Source organism: Sciurus vulgaris (genome assembly GCF_902686455.1).
Source record: "Sciurus vulgaris genome assembly, chromosome: 11".
Classification (NCBI taxonomy): domain Eukaryota; kingdom Metazoa; phylum Chordata; class Mammalia; order Rodentia; family Sciuridae; genus Sciurus; species Sciurus vulgaris.
The window spans coordinates 65,618,309-65,640,837 of record NC_136472.1 but is presented as its reverse complement, the minus strand read 5'-3'; the positions used below and the strand labels follow the sequence as shown (position 1 = coordinate 65,640,837).

Below are 22,529 nucleotides of genomic sequence, written 5' to 3'. Positions count from 1 at the left end.
AAACTAAAATTGGAAGTCATACATGATTCAAACAAAACAATTTCAAGTAATGAAATAGAAAATGCTATCAAAAGCTGATGAACGAAGAAAAACCCAGGACCAGATGGCTTCTCAGTCAAGTTCTAGAAGACCTTCAAAGAAGAATTAACACCAATACTCCTCATATTATTCTATGATACAGAAAAGAGCGAATGCTTCCAAACTCATTCTATGAGGCTAATATCACCCTGATACCAAAACCAGAGAAAGACACATTAGGGAAAGAAAACATCAGACCAATATCCCTGATGAACATAGATGCAAAAATTCTCAATAAAATTCTGGAAAATTGCATATAAAATCATAGTAAAAAGATAGTGCACCACAATCAAGTGGGGTTCATCTCAGGGATGCAGGCTTGGTTCAATATATGGAAATCAATAGACATAATTCATCATACCAATAGACTTAAAAACAAGAATCATGATCATCTCAAGAGATAAAGTAAAAACATTTGACAAAATACAGCACTCCTTCATGTTCAAAACACTAGAAAAACTAGGGATGGTAGGAACATACCTCAACATTGTAAAACCTGTCTATGTCAACATCATTCTAAATGGAGAAAAATTAGAAGAATTCCCTCTAAAAACTGGAACAGAGTTGTCCTCTTTCACCAATTCTATTCAACATAGTTCTTGATACTCTAGCCAGAGTAATTAGAGAGATGAAAGAAATTAAAGGGATATGAATAGGAAAAGAACTCAAACTACCACTATTTGCCAATGACAGGATTCTATATCTAGAAGATCCAAAAATTTCCACCAGAAAACTTCTAGATCTAATAAATGAATTCAGCAAAGTAGCAGGATATAAAACCAACACCTGTAAATCATATGCATTTCTATACATCACTGGTGAATCCTCTGAAAGAGAAATTAGGAAACTACCCCATTCACAATAGCCTCAAAAAAATAAAATAAAATACTTGAGAATCAATCTGAGAAGAGAAGTGAAGGATCTCTACAATGAAAACTACAGAACACTAAAGAAAGAAATTGAAGAAGACCTTAGAAGATGGAAATTCTCCCATGTTCTTGGATAGGCAGAATTAATATTGTCAAAATAGCCATACTATCAAAAGTGTTACAAAGATTCAATGCAATTCCTATAAAAATCCCAATGACATTCCACATAGAACAAGAAAAAGCAATCATAAAATTCATTTGGAAAAATAAGAGATCCAGAATAACCAAGCTATCATTAGCAAGAAGAATGAAGCAGGAGGCATCACAATACCAGGCCTTAAACTATACAACAAAGCTATAGTAACAAAAACAGCATGGTATTGGCACCAAAATAGACAGGTAGACCAATGGTACAGAATAGAAAAGACACAGAGACCAAAACCACAAAAATACAGTTATCTTATACTAGATAAAGATGCCAAAAACATTCACTGGAGAAAAGATAGCCTCTTCAACAAATAGTGCTGGGAAAATTGGAAATCTATATGCAACAAAATGAAATTAAACATCTATCTTTCACCCTGCACAAAAAGTCAGCTCAAAGTGGATCAAAGACCTAGGAATTAGACCAGAGACCCTGTGCCTAATAGAAGAATAAATAGGTCCAAATCTTCATCATGTCAGCTTAGGATCAGACTTCCTTAACCAGACTCCTAAAGCACAAAAATAAAAGCAAGAATCAATAAATGGGTTGGATTCAAACTAAAAAGTTTCTTCTCAGCAAAGAAAACAATAAAAAATGTGACGAGAGAGCCTACAGAATGGGAGAAAAATCTATATCACATGTACCTCAGATAAAGCTCTAATCTCCTTTGCTCTGGGGGAGGGAGGAGAACTCCCTCTTTCTTTGCACGGGGGGAGGGAGGAGAACTCCAGCTTCGTGTCCTCCATGGTCAGGAACCACGGACTGGTGGGTGAGATGAGAGGGTGACCTACACTTCTGACCTCAGGCAGGGCTGGCATTGGTGGTGAAAGGAAGGAGGGTGTGTGGAGGGGAGGGTTGTCCTTTGGTCACTGCTCACAATTAGCACATGCAGACTAGAGGGTGGTAGTGACTCTGGTGGCAGCTGTGGTGACAATAGGGACGAGGTTGACTGTGTGGTTCCTTCTAGACCTCCATGCTGTTGCTGGGACTGAAAATTGGGTGCCACTGTGGAAAGCAGTATGAAGATTCCTTAGAAAACCTGGAATGGAATCACCATTTGACCCAGCTATCCCACACCTCAGTCTATACCCAAAGGACTTAAAATCAGCACACTACAGTGACGCAGCCACATCAAGGTTTATAGCAGCACAATTCACAATACCTAAACTGTGGAACCAACTTACATGCCCTTCAATAGATGAATGGATGAAGAAACTGTGGTATATGTACACAATGGAATATTACTCAGTCTTAGAGAATGTAACAATGGCATTTGCAGCTAAATGGATGGGTCTAGAGAATATCATGCTAAGTGAAATAAGCCAAACCCAAAAAACTAAAAGTCAAATATTTTCTGATATGTGGATGCTGATCCATAATGGGGAAGGGCGAGGGAAGAATGAAGGAACTTTTGTTTGGGCAGAGGGGAGTGAGGGGTGGGGACGTGGTATGTGGGGGAAATATGGTTTAATCAGATGGACATTATTACCCTCTGTACGTTTATGATCAAATGGTGTGATTGTATCATGTATAGAGAAATGAAAAGTTGTGCTCCATTTTTGTACAATGAGTCAAAATGCATTCTGCTGTCATGTGTAACTAATTAGAGAAAATAATAAAAATAAAATAATAAAAATAAATAATAAAAATAAAAACTAGAAACCATTTGCTGAATTTCATATACTGTCATTTGTTTCAATATCCATGCATACCTTACCATGGGTATTAATATTATGAAGAAATTAATGATCATTTAAAGGCACTCTTTAGTTAATAATTTTGATAAAAGTGCATTTGTAGTAATCTCTATCTATTGAACAAAAATTATTAGAGTTCTTAAAATTATTTGTTGAAATATATAAACTTCTGTTGTTAAAATGAAAAAGAGAAATTTTATCCATTAATATAGTGCATGTTGAACCACAATAATTAATGACAAAATTAATTTGAACATTTTTTTAATTGCTGTTTCCCTTGTTTCTTAATGCTGGCCCTACAATCTAAAGAGAATCTTTCAGACAAGGAATCTAAATTGATTTACCTTTACCAGTATTTTTAGTATTTTAAACATATTCTACATTAGCAGATAGAAGAGTCAGGTGTCAGTCAAATAAGAAAAGTCTGCTTATTGATAGGAAGAGCCTTGTATTTGGAATATCTTAAAGTTAGAAGAATCTGATTTGGTCATGATCAACTTTATTAAAACTAGATTTTTTTTCCTACAAATATAGAGGAAGATACGGGATACTTCACAGTCCTGAGAATCATTATGATTCATCATTTTCCCACTATAAATTGTTTCTTATATCCTAATGTACACAGGAATAGTTTAATGTTGGACATGTTTGGGTAAATATGACCTAATGGTCACATATTTTTACAATCTGAACTTGTTAAGCATATACATATACATATATACATACATATATTTATATATATATATGTAACATACAGGTCTAAGAGCTTTACAATATAACTTTTCCTTGATTAAATTAATTCATTTCTGACATGATTACAACCATGTTATGTCCTACAAAGAAACAAGATCGCTGTAACTCTTTTGTTGTCATGAATAAAAAACTTAAAATCTTGCATAAGAAATATGAGGAATGAAGTGGAACAAAGCAGATTACCTAAGTCATTGAAAGAAAAAATTATGTGAGGAACTGTATAGAACAATTAAAAGTTGAAGTAGTTCCACCATAAAAGTTAGCCCAAGACACCCAAGCTGCCTTCATCCTCATGAGCTGAACATTAACTACAATTGCTATTGAAGTGTTGTTGACTGAGTTTTATTTGTTTGTTTTCTGTTTTGGGTGTTGAACCCAGGGCCTCACTCATGTTAGTCAAGTGTTCTTCCACTGAGCTACATACCCAGCACTTTTATTTTCCTTTGTATTTTTGAGACAGAGTCTCATTATGTTTCCAAGGCTGGTTTTGAACGTTTTTTAAATTTTTTGTTTTATTTATTCTCATAGTTGTACATGACAGTAGAAGCATTTATACATTTTGATAGGTCACGTAGAGTATAATCTTTCATTTTTCTGAATGTACTTATTGCAGGATAACATCGGTCATGCAGTTATACATGTACATGAGGTAATAATGTCTGTTTCACTCTGCTATCTTTTGTCTTTGAACTTTGATCCTCCTGCCTCATTTCTGGAGTAGCTGTTATCACAATCCTGTGCCACTATGCCCTGATCCAACTGGGAGTCTTTCAATGACTAGGGCTCCAAGTTAAAATGAAAGCAAAATGATAAAATGCTTTTTTATTCTTTCAAAATCTCAAATAGAATGAAAAAATATGCCCCCCAGTTTCATTTGGCTTTTAATTCACAGGCTAGTTTGCTGTTTTCCATGTTGAAAAATCATTATTTAACTGTTATCTAGTGATCTCAAGTCTTGGAAATCTTCCAAATATCTGTTCAGTCAAAATCTAAATCTAATTACAGTAGTTCATTTAAACTGAGGTAAACATGGGAAATGTCAGTGATTTGACTCCAGGGATAAATAGGTGCATAACTAATGCATGTTTGAATTAACAATCAAGAAAACTAACAAATATAGCAACCCAAACATAAGTTCTAGGATGGGACAAAGTAATCAAGCTTTGAAAATTTCTTAGATGAGCTTTGTAAAAACCTTGGCATATTCTCCTTTGAAGGGAGAGAATTCTTCAATTTTTTAAGTGACATTTTTAGAAAGCTGGTATTTTCATAACTCATTTGAATTTGGGTTTTCATCTAAAATCAAGTAATGCAAAACTAAAACAGGCAAGCAAAGAAATAAAGTGTCATAATTTTATCACTATGATGTTTTTAATAGAATTTTTAAAATATTTTTTTCATCCTTATGGGGATCAAACACAGGGCCTCATACCATTTAAGAAAGTTCTCTACCACTGAACTACTCCCCAGCCAGGAACAAAATAAAACAAACAAACAAAACAACAGCTCCTATTTATAAATGCTTAAGAAACAAGCAAAAATTAGCATACTCCAAAATGCCAATATGGCCAAAACATAAAATTGGAACATGTTTCTTAAGGAATTTGAAATACTTTCTAGGAAAAATCTTTTACATGGCTAGTTCCTGAATATATTTTTGGATATTATTTTCAGACTTTTCCCTATAGCCTAAGTAAAAGGGTGCTAGGAAAGAATTGCTTCCATTCTCCTCAGCTGTTTATGAGAGAGAGAGAGAGAGAGAGAGATTCCCATTAACTCTTGTTATCTCAGGGGCTCTTCTTTCACTACCCAGCCCAGATTCCAAATTGTTTGGTTTTTAAAGTGGATTAAGTCTTTAAAAAGACAGTCAGATGTGTCTTCATTTTCAATGTAGTACATTCACCTGATTGAAGATAAAATTCTAAATTGATTTTTAACGTGCCTTTGAGGTCAGATAAGCTTGCCACATTCTAGAATCCATGAAGAGGTCAAGTCATCGATTTCCTGTCAAAGTAAACACATGAGAAGACTGCTTGAAAGATTAACACAAAGAAAGTCCTTCTTACCATGATCCAAGAGCATTTATTGTGTGCCTATTAGTTTGACATCATTGGGATATCATAATTTTAAACTTAAAGATTACCATCATCTATGAATTATCATAGATGCTTAAAATGTAAGAGGAAAATGAAGTTAACTTTGAAAGAACTAGCAAAGTGCTTCCTATGCTTACTTATTTAGTCTCAACTTTATCTAGTTTTCCTTTAAAAAGATACCTAAATATGAGCCAATCCCCAAAACCAAAGGCCAAATGTTTTTCCTGATAAGTGGATGATGATATATAATGGAGGAGGAGTGGGTGGGGGGTGAGAGAAGAATGGAGGAACTCTACATTGTGCACAACCATAGAAACAAAATGATGTACCCCATTTGTGTACAATGAATCAAAATGCAGTCTGTAAAAATAAAAAAGATAAGTAAATATAAGATTCCCAAGTTTGTATACTATCATTTTCAAACCTTAAAGGACACTTTCCTTACATTGAGTTACATAAAGGAGTATAATCGGCTCATGTAGACACCTGAAGTTCTATTGACTGTTATGTATTAAGTGACTACACACCACTTTAAAGTTCTCTGTATTTTCATTTTCCCATGTTACCATGAGGGTTCTTGTCAGATACAATTTATGAGTGAGAGACAAAAAAAAAAAAAATGATACAGCAAAGAAAGAAGTTCCTGAGAGAAGAATTATTTTTGAAATGCAAAAATGCTCCTTTATTTTAAAATTACATTTAATGAAGAGGAAATAAATGTGCGTGTATATGTATAAATATATGAGAAGCCAATTTCATAAAAGCTGTGGACCCACAATCCAATTTAAGAAAAATAACATTACATTACTATTTATTTGGCTTGCATTTCTCTCCCCAAAGTAATACACATACCTCTCTACTCAAAGTGACCTTGACTGTGTGTTTTGTGAGTCATAAATGTGTTCTCCTTTATAATTCTATCATCCATATTTGTATTGATCAATATAGACTATTTACATGTGCATAGGTTTTACTTCATATGAATGGAGTCACACTACTTATAGTATTCTGTGAATGATTTTTGAGAACAAAATTATGGGCCAAGGTTTTATCCATGTTGTTTCTTGTGGTTGAAATTAATTATTGTTATATTAAATAGCAAACAAACCTATAAATATACTAGAGTTATTTTTCATTTTACCTTTGTTGAGAATTTGAGAATTTGTTTTTTTTTTTAGTTTTGTTTGGTTTTGCTATTAAAAGTTTTACTATAAAAATTGTTTTCCTGTCTTCTGTTCATGTGTGAGTTATTTGAGGCATACACTTAGGAATAGAATTACTGGGTTCAGGGTTTAGCCCATGTTCACATTTATCAGAAAATATCTAATGAGATTATCCCATCACTGCATCATTTTTCCAACATCGGATATCATCCAGTATATAATATCCATGCAAATCTAAGAGTAGCAAAACTAAATCTGATTGTAAGCTCACTTTTCCTAGTCTGAAGTGCTAGTTGTGTTGAGTACCTTTTTGAGATTTATGTACCATTCGAGTTTCATTTTCTTTGCATTAACTGGTCAAAACTTTTTCCCACTAGGTTGTTTAATTTTATTGATTCCTACAATCTTTTCATGCTAATTGTTCATCAGTTATATAGGTAGAAATATCTTCTCAGTTTATTTTGTATCTCTTTGTTATGATGTTTTCAAATGAATACAATTCATTGATTTTTTTTTTATGAAGTAAATTCTGTTGATTTTTTCCTGAGGGGTGTTTTGTATTTTATAAATATTTTCTAATGAGGGAATATTTTTCTACATCGTGTTCTAAAAAGTTCATAATTTTTCCTTCCTATTTAAGTTTTGATCTACTCGTTACATACTTTCATGTATAATATGAGGGAAGAATCTCCTTTTGTTTATTTTCATGGGATTAATCAGTTCTCCCACTCCCATATATTGACCAAGAAAGCCAGAAAAACTTCTGTTTGTTTATAGTTCATTTCTATGACTTCCCTATGCGATTGTGGTATCAATCTTTTGATACATCAAATTTTCATATAGGTGTGAATCTCATTCTATACTACATACTGAACTTCATACTAAGCGATTCATTCGTACCTGCATCAATATTGTGCTCTTTGTATAGCTACAGCAGGAGAGGGAAACAGCGGGATCAGAGTGAGTGATAGAGCATGAGAACAATTTGATTAGCCCCTGCTGACTTTGAAGATGGCAGGGGTCATGAGTCTAGGAATGCAATCAGTTTCTAGAAGCTGAAAAAGGCAAGGAAATGGATTTTCTCCTAGGGCAACCAGATGCAGTGAAGTCTTGCCAATACCTTGTTTTCAGCTCCAGAAGACCCAATTTTGGACTTTGGCCTCCAGAACTGGAAGAGTAATTTGTTGTTTCAAACCAAATTGTGGTAGTTTGCTGCTACACAAAAAGGAAGCTATCATGGAGTCACACATTGTGTCTGTCAAAGTACATTTCACATAGTTACCCTGTGAACGTGTATTGAACGAATGGACAAACTTCCCAAACGGGAAGTGATTTGAGAATAAGTGTGCTCCTGTGAGAACTCAAGGCCAATATCAGCTGCCATGATGAAGCAGTGGCCTCCCAGTTCCTCTCTCTAATCTTCAGACCTCAGACGTCTCCTGGCAAAGGCCTGGAGGTGAGTTGGACAGAGCACAGTCTCTGTATTCATCAGACACAACAAATTGAGGACATGGATGTGGATGCAGATGGCATGATTTGTGTTTCTCCATAGTCCATTCAAGAATTCATTTGTCTCGAAGGAGAAAAGACAGTTTTTACAGAAGTAGAGAATAATAGGACTAAAATAATATTAGGCTTTTGAAATCTAAAATGGATTTTGCCATGTATGAATTTTAGAATTCATTCATACAAATATAGCTCATCGTGTTCAGGTAGAAGGAGACCTGGGGGTTAATTTCAAAGAAATGCCCTGTGTTTTATGTGGCGTGGATGTTGAAATGAAACTTAATTGGCTGCCCTTGCCCCGTCATGGCAGTGTGACTTGACCCAAACATGATGGTGACCCAAACCAATCTGAGGGATGGAGGATGTAGCAATAAAATCAGAGTTCTAGAGCCAGCAGAGTCTTTGGTTTAGTTAGATCAGCTCAGAGTGTTGTCTCTGTCAAATATAGAGAGACATTTAACTAGCCAACTCAGCAGCGAGGTCTTGCAGAATGTGCACAGAGAACTGTGTTCCAAGGGCCAGCTGATGGTGATGCTGTACCATAAAAAGCCAGCAGAAGCCTACACCATGAAAACATCTTCTCAGTGCCAGAAAAATATTTAGATAAGCTCCATTCTTTCCAGAAAATAATGAGTAAAGAAATAGGAAAAGGAGATTAACCATTGCTTGATTAACCATCGTCTCATCTGATAGAGAGTAAATACTTCCTATTTAAATTGTCAGATTGGTTTAATTTTGAACTAGGTCGAAACTTAAATGTTTTTATCTCCTCCTACCAATGGAAAAGGACCTGGGAGACATATCAGATTACAGTCTGAAAACAAAGAGAGTAAAATATTTCTATACATCATCTTTAGTTTAAGTCTTCTGTAAAGTCACTGAGATTTCTCCTTGAAATCAGAAGAAAGAAGGGTGGATCAGAGAACTGCACATCAACATTTCCTTTTGCTTCCTATCTCCTCTCCTTTACCTCCCTGTTTCCTCACTTGCCTTTGAGTTTAGGAAGCTGGAGGAAATTTGAACTTGTATCCATAGCCGTCTTCTCTTATGTGATTTCCTTTCTCTCTCTTTTACATTGTAACCAGAGAAGAAAATTTCCCATAAATACTTCCATTAAATGTGAAGTTACTGAAGGTTCATTAAGAGCAAACCCATATGATAAATACAGGACATATATGGAAGCAAAATCTGGCCCTGGCCTACCTACAGGGAACAAAGGAAATAGGCTTTATATAAATGGTTGCTATATGTACCATCATTGAAGTAGAAGCTGCCAAGTTTTTTTTTTTTTTTTATTGTAAACAAATGGGATACATGTTGTTTCTCTGTTTGTACATGGCATAAAGGCATACCATTTGTGTAATCATAAATTTACATAGTGTAATGTTGTTTGATTCATTCTGTTATTTTTTCCCTTCCCCCCAACCCTCCCACCCCTCTTTACCCTCTATACAGTACTTCCTTCCTCCATACTTGCCCCCCTCCCTAACCCTAACTCTAACCCTAACACTAACCCTTCCCTACCCCCCATTATGTGTCATCCTCCACTTATTAGCGATATCATTCGTCCTTTGGCTTTTTGAGATTGGCTTATCTCACTTAGCATGATATTCTCCAATTTCATCCATTTGCCTGCAAATGCCATAATTTTATCATTCTTTATGGCTGAGTAAGATTCCATTGTATATATATACCACAGTTTCTTTATCCACTCATCAATTGAAGGGCATCTAGGTTGGTTCCACAGTCTGGCTATTGTGAATTGAGCAGCTATGAACATTGATGTGGCTGTGTCTCTGTAGTATGCTGATTTTAAGTCCTTTGGGTATAGGCCAAGGAGTGGGATAGCTGGGTCAAATGGAGGGTCCATTCCAAGTTTTCTAAGGAATCTCCACACTGCTTTCCAGAGTGGCTGCACTAATTTGCAGCCCCACCAGCAATGTATGAGTGTACCTTTCTCCCCACATCCTCGCCAACACCTGTTGTTGCTTGTATTCTTGATAATCGCCATTCTACTTGGGGTGAGATGGAATCTTAGGGTGGTTTTGATTTGCATTTCTCTTATTACTAGAGATGTTGAACATTTTTCCATATGTTTGTTGATTGCTTGTAGATCTTCTTCTGTGAAGTGTCTATTCATTTCCTTAGCCCATTTGTTGACTGGATTATTTGAATTCTTGGAGTAAAGTTTTTGAGTTCTTTATAGATTCTGGAGATTAGTGCTCTATCTGAAGTATGATTGGCAAAGATATTCTCCCACTCTGTAGGCTCTTTCTTCGCATTGCTGATAGTTTCCTTTGCTGAGAGAAAGCTTTTTAGTTTGAATCTATCCCAGTGGTTGATTCTAGCTTTTATTTCTTGTGCTATGGGAGTCCTGTTAAGGAAGTCTGATCCTAGACCAACAAGGTGAAGATTTGGACCTACTTTTTCTTCTATAATCTGCAGGGTCTCTGGTCTGATTCCGAGGTCCTTAATCCATTTTGAGTTTAGTTTCGTGCATGGTGAGAGATATGGGTTTAGTTTCATTCTGTTGCATATGGATTTCCAATTCTCCCAGCACCATTTGTTGAAGAGGCTATCTTTTCTCCATTGCATATTTTTGGCACCTTTGTGTAGTATGAGAAAATTGTATTTATTTGGGTTTGTGTCCGTGTCCTCTATTCTATACCATTGATCTACCTTTCTATTTTGGTACCAAAACCATGTCGTTTTTGTTACTATTGCTTTCTAATAGAGTTGAAGATCTGGTATTGCGATACTCCCTGCTTCACTCTTTCTACTGAGGATTGCTTTAGCTACTCTGGGTTTCTTATTCTTCCAGATGAATTTCATAATTGCTTACTCTATTTCTGTAAGGAACATCATTGGGATTTTAATTGGAATCGCATTGAATTTGTATAACACTTTAGGTAGTATGGCCATTTTGACAATATTAATTCTGCCTACCCAAGAACATGGAAGATCTTTCCATCTTCTAAGGTGTTCTTTAATTTCTTTCTTTAGTGTTGTATACTTCTCATTGTAGAGGTCTTTCACCTCTTTTGTGAGATTGATTCCCAAGTATTTTATTTTTTTCGAGGCTATTGTGAATGGGGTAGTTTTCCTAATTTCTCTTTCTGAAGATTCATCACTTATGTATAAAAATGCGGTGGATTTATGGGCATTGATCTTGTAACCTGCTACTTTACTGAATTCACTTATGAGTTCTAAGAGTTTTCTGGTGGAATTTCCAGGTTCCTCTAAATATATAATCATGTCATCAGCGAACAGGGACAGTTTGAGTTCTTCTTTCCCAATTCGTATCCCTTTAATCTCTTTGGTTTGTCTAATTGCTCTGGCCAGAGTCTCAAGAACGATGTTGAATAGAAGTGGTGAAAGAGGGCATCCCTGCCTTGTTCCAGTTTTTAGGGGGAATGCTTTCAGTTTTTCACCATTTAGAATGATATTAGCCATGGGCTTAGCATAAATGGCCTTTACAATGTTAAGGAATGTTCCCACTATCCCTATTTTTTCTAGTGTTTTGAGCATGAAGGGGTGCTGTATTTTATCAAATGCTTTTTCTGCATCTATTGAAATAATCATGTGATTCTTGACTTTAAGTCTATTAATGTGGTGAATTACGTTTATTGATTTCCTGATGTTGAACCAACCTTGCATCCCTGGGATGAAACCCACTTGATCATGGTGCACTATCTTTTTAATATGTTTTTGTATGCGATTTGCTAAAATTTGGTTGAGAATTTTTGCATCGATGTTCATTAAGGATATTGGTCTGAAATTTTCTTTCCTTGATGAGTCTCTGTCTGGTTTAGGTATCAGTGTGATATTGGCTTCATAGAATGAGTTTGGGATGGTTCCCTCCTCTTCTATTTTATGGAATACTTTGAGAAGTATTGGAATGAGCTCTTCTTTAAAGGTTTTGTAGAATTTGACTGAGAACCCATCTGGTCCCGGACTTTTCTTTGTTGGTAGGCTTTTGATGACTTCTTCTATTTCAGTACTTGAAATTGGTCTATTTAAATTGTTTATGTCCTCCTCGTTCAGTTTAGGCAATTCATATGTCTCTAGAAACTTGTTGATGCCTTCAAAATTTTCTATTTTGTTGGAGTATAGATTTTCAAAATAGCTTCTAATTATGTTTTGTATTTCAATCCTGTCTGTTGTGATATTTCCTTGTTCATTCCGAATTTTAGTGATTTGGGTTTTCTCTCGTCTTCTCTTTGTTAGTGTGGCTAAAGGTTTATCAATTTTGTTTATTTTTTCGAAGAACCAACTATTTATTTTGTCAATTTTTTGTATTGTTTCTTTTGTTTCAATTTCATTGATTTCAGCTCTGAGTTTAACTATTTCCTGTCTTCTACTACTTTTGGTGCTGTTCTGTTCTTCTTTTTCTAGGGCTTTGAGCTGTAGTGTTAGGTCGTTTATTTGTTGAGTTTTACTTCTTTTATTAAATGCGCTCCATGAAATAAATTTCCCTCTAAGTACTGCTTTCATAGTGTCCCAGAGATTTTGATATGATGTTTCTTTGTTCTCATTTACCTCTAAGAATTTTTTTAATTTCCTTCCTAATATCTTCTGTTATCCATTCATCATATAATAGCATATTGTTTAATTTCCAGATGTTGGAATAGTTTCTGCGTTTTATTCTTTCATTTATTTCTAACTTCAATCCATTATGATCTGATAGAATACATGGTAGTGTCTCTATCTTCTTGTATTTGCTAACATTAGCTTTGTGACATAATATATGGTCTATTTTAGAGAAGGATCCATGTGCTGCTGAGAAGAAAGTGTATTCGCTCTTGGTTGGATGGTATATTCTATAAATGTCCGTTAAGTCTAAATTATTGATTGTGTTATTGAGATCTATGGTTTCTTTGTTCAATTTTTGTCTGGAAGATCTGTCCAGTGGTGAGAGAGGCGTGTTAAAATCACCTAGTATTATTGTATTATGGTCTATTTGGTTTCTGAAATTGAGAAGGATTTGTTTGACATACATGGATGAGCCACTGTTTGGGGCATAGATGTTTATGATTGTTATATCTTGCTGATTTATGCTTTCCTTAAGCAGTATGAAATGACCTTCTTTATCCCTTCTGACTAACTTTGGCTTGAAGTCCACATTATCTGAAATGAGGATGGATACTCAGGCTTTTTTGCTGAGTCCATGTGCATGGTATGTTTTTCCCCATCCTTTCACCTTTAGTCTATGGGTATCTTTTTCTATGAGGTGAGTCTCTTGCAGGCAACATATTGTTGGATCTTTCTTTTTAATCCAATCTGCCAGTCTATGTCTTTTGATTGATGAATTCAGGCCATTAACATTCAGGGTTATTATAGAGATATGATTTGGTTTCCCGTTTTTTTGGTTCATTTTTTAAATTTTATTTATTTATTTGTTTGACACAACTTGTTTCCTCCTTTATTTGACAATTCCTTAGGATAATTCCTCCCTTTGCTGATTTGCTTCTTTGTTTTTCATCTCTTCCTCATGGAATATTTTGCTGAGAATGTTCTGTAATGCTGGCTTTCTTTTTGTAAATTCTTTTAGCTTTTGTTTATCATGGAAGGATTTTATTTCATCATCAAATTTGAAGGTAAGTTTTGCTGGGTATAAGATTCTTGGTTGGCATCCATTTTCTTTCAGGGCTTGAAAAATGTTGTTCCAGGCCCTTCTAGCTTTTAGGGTCTGGATTGAAAAATCTGCTGATATTCCCCCTGAATGTAATTTGGTTCTTTTCCCTCACAGCCTTTAAAATTCTGTCTTTATTTTGTATGTTCAGTATTTTCATTATAATGTGCCTTGGTGTGGGTCTTTTGTAATTTTGTGTATTTGGAGTCCTATAAGCCTCTTGAACTTAATTTTCCATTTCATTCTTCAGATTTGGGAAATTTTCTGATATTATTTCATTGAATAGGTTGTTCATTCCTTTGGCTTGTTTCTCTAGGCCTTCCTCAATCCCAATAATTCTTAAATTTGGCCTTTTCATGATATCCCATAGTTCTTGTAGATTCTGTTCATGATTTCTTACCATCTTCTCTGTTTGTTCAACTTTGTTTTCAAGGTTAAATATTTTGTCTTCAATGTCTGAGGTTCTGTCTTCCAGGTGTTCTATCCTATTGGATATGCTTTCTATGGAGTTCTTAATTTGGTTTATTGTTTCCTTCATGTCAAGGATTTCTGTTTGTTTTTTTTTCAATATCTCTAACTCTTTATTACCTTTTTCTAGATACATGTCTAGGAAAGCATCCATGACCTCCAATCAATTCTCTATTTATCTCATGCCAATATTTGCAACTTAAATTTTAATGTCACTAATCACATTTTAGTCTGTCCTGCTTTCATATTCTTTCTATCAGCTTGTATATCTCTTTGGAAGAAAATCTATGTCTAGTTCATTCTGTAAAGATCTAGGGCCTCGCAAAATTCTAGATATGTGGCCCACATTGAGTGTGAAACAGTGTCAAACTCATGTCTTGCCAAAGTATGCTTTCAAAGATGCTAAAACAATTGTAGCATTATTTATAGTATTGAAAACTAGGAACTTCCCTTGCCCAAATCAGGATTCTGAATGATTACATTCAAAGGAATCTTTTGTAGATGTTCAAATTGAGGACCTAGAAATATATCCATAGCTATGTGGAAATTAAAGGAGTGTGTGCACTATACATTGTCTTCAGTGAAAAGTTACACATATACAACCTCATGTCCACATGCGTGGTGACTGGGGTGGTTGTGAAAATATTCATAGAAGGTGGTATTTGGCATTTTATCATTTTTCCAAATTTTTGAATTTTGTCAAAAATGTGTGTCATTTATTAAAAATAAACTTAAAAATTTTTCATCAACATTTGATTCTTTTTCTCCTATTCAAAATTCTTTAGGGGTTCATTTCATAGTGGATCTCATTTGGAGGAATACAAAGGTTTCAGAGATATTTGGCAATGCTGGAGATCTTTTCGGTACCCCGACTGCTCAGAGGGGTAACAACATCTGGTGGTAAATTATAGAGATGCAGACAAGCATCCTGTAACACACTATACATTCCCCCCACAACAAAGCATTTTCTGACTCTAAGTATTAATATTACTTGCTTGAAATATTTTGGAAGTCTTTAACTTCATTAGGCACATTGTCGCCACCTGGTGGTGAAAGGCCTGAATTTTTCATCTTGCTTCAACCAGAAGTCATGTAATTAAACTGGGCATTGAGGCAGGAAGATTTGGGGTAAACTTTATAGATTTAACTAAGTGGATGGAAGGGGAGAATCTCTACTTGCACCCATGGATATCTTACAATGATTTAGGTTACAAAATTTTAACCTCCAGGAATAATTCCAACCTGGACCACAAAGGACCAAGGCACTCTCTTTGTTGTCGCTCAATTTGTTTCCTCCATCTCTAAGGAATGAATTTGCAAGACCTAGATTTCTTTCCTTGACCCCCTCCAACTCCCAACTCAAAGTCCAAATGGAAAAAAATGTTTATTCTTGTTCTTTTCAATAGTCTTTCTTTTTTTAAATGCATCAGTTTTCTGTTTTCTAACTATTACTATTGAGCTGCTCCTCTAGTAACTGTCTTATGCTTCTGCTACTCACTTCCCTGCCTGCTTCTATTTCTCAGGGAAAAAAGGGAAAACCATTCTGTTCATTTATATCCTTACTAATGTTTCTTTTCTAAGACTTCTGAAAGCCATCATGGTAACAAATACCTTTAATCCCAGCTACTTCAGAGGTTGAAGCAGGAGGATTGCAAGTTGCATCTTAATGAAACTCCATCTCCGGGGGGGGGGGGGGGGGAACAGCTGCAGTTGACTAATAACGTGCTTCCTCATGTGTGCAATGCCAGCATTTAATCCATAGAACTACAACAAACAAACAGAAAACATCTGTAGGTTGTAATCAGTTTGTTCTGAAACTGATAATATATTTGTAGTCCTATGGCAGATAGTGGGGACAAAGCCAGCATTCCTATATTTCAGCTCTAAAGATCCAAGTTGTTTATCTGCTGTCCCTTGGGCTCTCTTTTTACTACCTGTGGAACAGGAAGAGACTGTAGCAGTAAATAGAAACCAAAGGATAACTTTATGTCTAAAATGAGGAAATTTTCTTCTTTGAATCAGAATTCCTTTCAATCATTGAATTTGAGAACTAAGCATAAGGGATAGGTTTACAGAAAGGTGATTTTCTTCCCTTCTCAGGCCCTATGTTGTCTTTGGAGCTTTTTTCAATATTATTCTGATCATTAGGACTCAAACAGTATTAAAAGTCACAAATATGTCTTAGAGATAAGCACTCCTTTACATTTGTATACATGAAAAATAAATTTCTTATTGAAATATGAGAACCCAATAAGTTTAATTATTATTGTTAGGGGAAAAATGCAGCTCAGGTTGGGATCCGCGGCAGTAGCCAACGCTGTGTGATCCTGCTGAACTGCCACTCGCTCGCTTGTCTCAGTTGTGTCTTGCCAATAGCTCCCAGAAAAAATGCTCTGCAGAAACGAGGTGTCATGCAAGAGAATTTATTTATGTGGATGATTAACAGGTCCACTCAGGGTGAAAAGAAGGGGCAAAAGAAGAAGATGGCATATGGCTTCTCCCAGATATTGGAATCTCGCGGGCTGGAAGGAACCAATAGTGGAGGAGAATTCTTGCAAGCTGAATGATGAACCAATAGCATGTTAGGATGTAACGTGGGAAGCAGGACAATGGCGGCAGTATAAGCTGGAAATTCCTGTAACATAAGAGGCGGGCGGAGCACAGATTGACAAGTTGTTGGGAGGCTGGAAATTCCTGTAATGGGAGAGGCGGGCGGCTTTATACATTACATTCCCCCATTTCTCTTTTTATAAGAAAATCTTGCTCTCCAGTTCTTTTTGAAACCTTCTCTCTACTTCCTGCCTAGGTGACTGGGGTTGGTTTTGCAGGTGAGATGTAAAAAGTTCATTCTCATTCCAGACTTCCAAAGGCAGATGATTTTCATGGACTTCATTTCCTCGATTTGACTGATCCCCTGTTTCTATACTAACTGCCTGTCCCCAATTCTGATTTCATTTACCCCTCTAATACTAGGAACTCCTTCACTGCTGTAGGGAAAAGGGGTGATGACCAATCTGGCTTCTTCGAGTGGGAAGTGGGCAGTATGGGGCAAGTAGTTTGGAGTTCCCTTTTTAGAAATCGGATCAATTGAGGGGTTCATGGTAGAAGTCCAGTTTGGGAATATCAGGTCGTAAAGGAATCTGGGGATGGGTGCTTCTATGAGAGAACAAAAAGACATGAATACTGAAATGAGATTGATACAATATAAATGTTGCAGGATCTGGAACATGCTAATGCATATTATAAAGATGACAGAAGTCAATAATTCCTCACCAGGGGTTGGAAGAACTGAGAAGTTGTTCCCATAACAAGGCCTAACAAAGGCTGGATAGGACAAGGCCTCTATTTGGAAGCTTTAACATTGTCTAGGTTATCAGGAATGTAAACACAATATTCAGTAGAGATACTAGCAAACATAGATTAAGCCTACCTGTGTCTGTAGGCCTTAAACTGACTAAAAACTTCTGACTCTGGCAGTTTCTCTTGATAGTCATCATTATTTATAAATGCCCAAGAATGGCTATATTTTGGTTTTAACTGCTTTGCTAGGTGTTTAAGATCAAGCTGGTCAAAGTGACCTGTGCCTGTCTGTTAAAGAGTCAGCTGAGTTTCCACAGGGGTTACCCATAGAGAACTTAAGAGCAGGTTTTTTTTAGCTCCATTAGTGCCATTTGGTTAGGCAGGGTCTTCTCGATGAAGTGGCTTCCCTTGGAAGCATTAGGGATGTCTCCCTTTTTCCATGACTCTCCTCTGCAGCAGGTGCACTGAGTGGCTTTTCCTCTAGTGGACTCATCAATCTCCTTGGTCAGGAGGTTGTGTGACCCAGAGTTGCAAAGCTCCTTGGAGAAGTCCTCTTGTTCCCTGGGTTCAGGCTGACTTTGAGGGCAAGATCCAAATATGGACTTTTCTTGACCTCTGTATTTAATCTCAATCTCTAAGTTTGATCTTAACCATCAAGCAAGTCAGTCTCACCAGTCATAAAGTAAGAGTACTGGGCTTTAGCTTTAATGTCTATAACTTTACAGTTATTTACCCCCTTTTATCTAATTGGGGTTTACATTATCTGTTCTATAGGTGATGGCTTACTATTTCAAGTTAATTTATGGTGTTCGCTCTTGAAGCAGTACTTCTGCAAAATATTGATCAGACAACAATTAGAGTTTACACGCAAAATACAAAATGGAATTATCAACAGTTAAACATTCAGTTTGTGCAATAGCTATCTTGAATTTTGGCTGAGTTTCCATTTGAGATCACAGTACAACAAACATCAGACTTTTGGACACAACTTTAAATGAGTTAAAGTCAGGCTTACTTTGGAGCCATTGTAATGTGTAGCAGGGTGGTGAGGCAGAGCCTTATCTCAGGTAAAGTGGGGCTTTTCAGTAAGGGGCAAAGGAGTATTAGAAAATAAAGGGTTATAAACACAGATTTTGAAGATTAAACTGAGATCAGATGGAGCTCTGTTCTCTGATGGAAATGTGGATCTAAAGAGTTATGTGTGCAATGTTAGGTTCCAAAGTTACTGTGAGGTGGGCAGGAACCAGAGAAGGAAGATGTCCTTCCTGCCCAAGAGCTGTGTGCCTGAGATCAACGTACTGCCACAGCAGTTAGGCATCTTGTGCCCTTGCATAGGTGCACTCCCAGGCACCAGGCATGCCACAGCCACGAGGTCCTCAGAGACCCCAATTTCAGTCACTGTTGTCCCATTTTTGCTACTGCACATTACACTCTTTCTTAAATGTTATTTTACATATACCCTATTGATGACAGGTCCTATAATAGAGCATTAAATGATAGGTCTACCATTCACAGACAAGTTTAATTTGGAGAACAGCAGCTTGGTAAATTTTGTGCTTTAAAGGCTTGTATACCTGGAAAGTATGAACACATTTAATATGCAAAGAATAATGTTTTTAAGTATGTTACTCCATGGAATAGCTTTATAAATTAATCAGATGTCTCTAACAAACACATTTGAGTAATCACTCATCTTATTGTAGAAAAACCAAGATATCAGACAAGTATGCCAACAGTATTGATACCGCCGTTTACTGGTGACGAGCTCTGCTCCTTCTAATGTTGAAGATTGAACACTAGAGAAGCACGCCAAGGCAAGCATATTAAGCAGGTTTTATTTAAAGCTAATAATACAGACTTCTCCTGGCAGGGAGAAGGGGGCCATGGCTCATGTTCAAAAGTCCCCAAGTGAGCGCACCCTACATCTTTTATAGGTTAAATTCTCTTTTGTTCTCCAGTTCTCTCCCCCCCTTATCTCTCCTTCCTGCCTACGTGACTAGGCTTGGTTTTGCATTAAGTGAGAAGCCATGGGCGGGGGGAGGGACAAGGTGATTCAGGCAGGCAAGGGCCCAGGGGGCATTAATTAGCAGCTTCTTGCTTGCAGTTCTTGATAAAGGCAGGTAAATTTGGTAATCAATGGGCTCCGGAGATCCTTGACATTCCATTCTTCCAGGGGCAGTTTCCAACTTCCAGAGGCAGATGATTTTATGGCCTCCATTTCCTCGATTTGACGGGATCCCCTATTTCTACACTAACTACCTGTTCCCAATTCTGGCTTCAGTATTTGCCATCTCTTTCCTGTTGAAAGAAAGTCCTAGAAAAATTGATATTAGACATTTTATAAACATCAACATTTTATTAGTTTGACCACTTAGAGACTTGTGAGTTAATTTTAAGGACATTTTACTTCTATTAGTTTACCCAATTTAAATTGAACCTCATTAAATCACGTGAATTAAAAATATTTGGATCCATTTTTAAAATTTTAATTTTTATGTGCGCTAATATTTAACACAAAAGCAAAGGCCTTGTAATATTTATCTCCATTGCAATGTAATGGATGTTCAAAAATAACTCTAGAGTTGGATAAAAGGAACTGATCAAATATCATTATAGGTATGTAGGGTCAAAATTGTGAGCTCAAAAATACAGCATTTGAGAAAAACAAAAGTCCTAGAATAAAAATGATAATGGTTATTAATTAAAGCATGAGAAAATGAGAAGGAGAGAAAAGTTGAAAGGGAGAAAAGTATTCTGAGTTGTAGCCCAGGAGAAATTTAAAATGGACACTTTTTTTTTCTTGTGTTTGAAACTGGTCTCCCACTGCGCCTTTCTTCATTTACATTTCAATGTAACCCTTGACTGAGATCTGAATCTGAAAGGGGCTAATAGGTTTGAAGGGCTTGAGCCTACAAGAGACAAGAAGCGAGAAAGAAAAACTTGAACATAAGGAATAAGCCAAGAGAACATGTTCAGGTTTTATTCCCTCTGCACCATCCACCTCCCATAAAGCAGCTAGAATGTGTGCACAAGACCGCGTGGTGGGGGTTCTTGGTGGGCTGAATGGGGGAGCGGAAGGAGAAACAGAATGAGGCAAAGGAGAGGAATGAACAGGGGCTTCTGCAGTAGGAGGCCTGTAAGGAGAGGACTCATCAGCTGGATCAAACTCATAGAGAAAGAAGGATTAAAAGGGGGAGAAGAAGCCAAGAGAACGTGTTCAGGTTTTTGAGGAGAGCAAAGATTAGGTTTAGCACGAAAGAAAGGAAAAACACAAAGGGGAAAAGTCTCTTTCCATTCACCAGGTCGCCCACATATGTACTTAATTATAACTAGTATAATTATGCATATAATTATACCTAGAATAAAGCTAGAATTTAGGGTGTCATAAATAGACCATTCTGATTTACTATCTAAAGGACAGTTTAGTTCTAATTCAGGGAACAGGTGAAGGTGTTTGAGATTGTTTAATAAACATCTCAGGGGCGAGTTTGCTGGGGTGGAAGTCCTAGATTCCACGGTGAAGACTGAGACCTGCCTAGGTTAGTGATCAATGGTGTCCCACGACCACGTGTTAGGCAATGAGGGGTTAGTACACAGGTCTGGTCGTCACACAGTACCGGTGTCTACCAGGCATTAGCCAAGAGAGTTTGAGGACCTCACCAGGATTTCGAGCGAGACGAAAAAAATATAAGATGAACCTCAAGCCCTGAGAAAAAATCTCAGCACCATAAAATCAGGAAACCACCCAGCAAATAGGACCAACTATAGGGACCAACTGTAACTTTGAAAGTCATGGTTAGAGGCACCCCCACACCTCGGCAATCTTGAGAGCCCCAGATATTCAATGGCCACTTCTCAGATCAGCTGAGATGTGTTTAAGTGGTCAGGGGACCTGACTAAGGGAAACTCACCAATTTGGAGCCTGGTGTTGCATGCAGAAAACTGGGGTCCAGGTAAATGGAAGGTGAGCCTCTATCCACAGGCGCTGGGGCTATTGGATGGGATTCTGCTTGCTTAGTTAGTGGAAGAACCCATCCTGGGTTTTGGCACAGGATGTTAGAGGAAAAATGCAGCTCAGGTTGGGATCTGTGGTGGAAGCCACCGCTATGCGATCCTGCTGAACTGCTGCTCACTTGCTTGTCTCAGTTGTGGCTTGCCAATAGCTCCCAGAAAAAATGCTCTGCAGACACGAGGTCTCACGCAAGAGACTTTATTTATGTGGACGATTAACACGTCCGCTCAGGGCGAAAAGAAGGGGCAAAAGAGGAAGATGGTGTATGGCTTCTCCCAGATATTGGAATCTCGCGGGCTGGAAGGAACCAATAGCGGAGGAGAATTCTTGCAAGCTGAATGATGAACCAATAACATGTTAGGACGTAACGTGGGAAGCAGGAAAATGGCGGCAGCGTAAGCCAGAAATTCCTGTAACGAAGAGGCGGGCAGAGCGCAGATTGACAAGTGGTTGGGAGGCTGGAAATTCCTGTAATGGGAGAGGCGGGTGGAGCGCAGATTGACAAGTGGTTGGGAGGCCGAAAATTCCTGTAATGGGAGAGGCGGGCGGCTTTATACATTACAATTATGATATTTTTAAAAGCTACATATTTTTTGATATTTTTTCCTTAAGGGGGAGTGTATGTGATCACTAATGGTTTAATCAAATTTGACCTTGTCCACAGACATAATTCAAACTGATTTAAATGACTATCATAAATTTGGTTTCAGGAGTTATTCCTCCTTAGGTACATGACACCAGGATTTGAAG

At 36.9% G+C, this 22,529-nt stretch overlaps 1 long non-coding RNA gene across 1 annotated transcript; it reads right to left on the bottom strand.

Moving 5' to 3' along the window:
* Window positions 1-18,370: 18,370 nt before the first annotated feature.
* On the bottom strand, window positions 18,371-19,495 carry LOC306641000. Its single transcript, XR_013757982.1, has 2 exons — window positions 19,167-19,495; window positions 18,371-18,702 (listed from the first exon to the last, which is right to left on the bottom strand). It is a non-coding gene; the product is annotated as an uncharacterized lncRNA (long non-coding RNA).
* Between the last annotated feature and the right edge of the window lie 3,034 nt (window positions 19,496-22,529).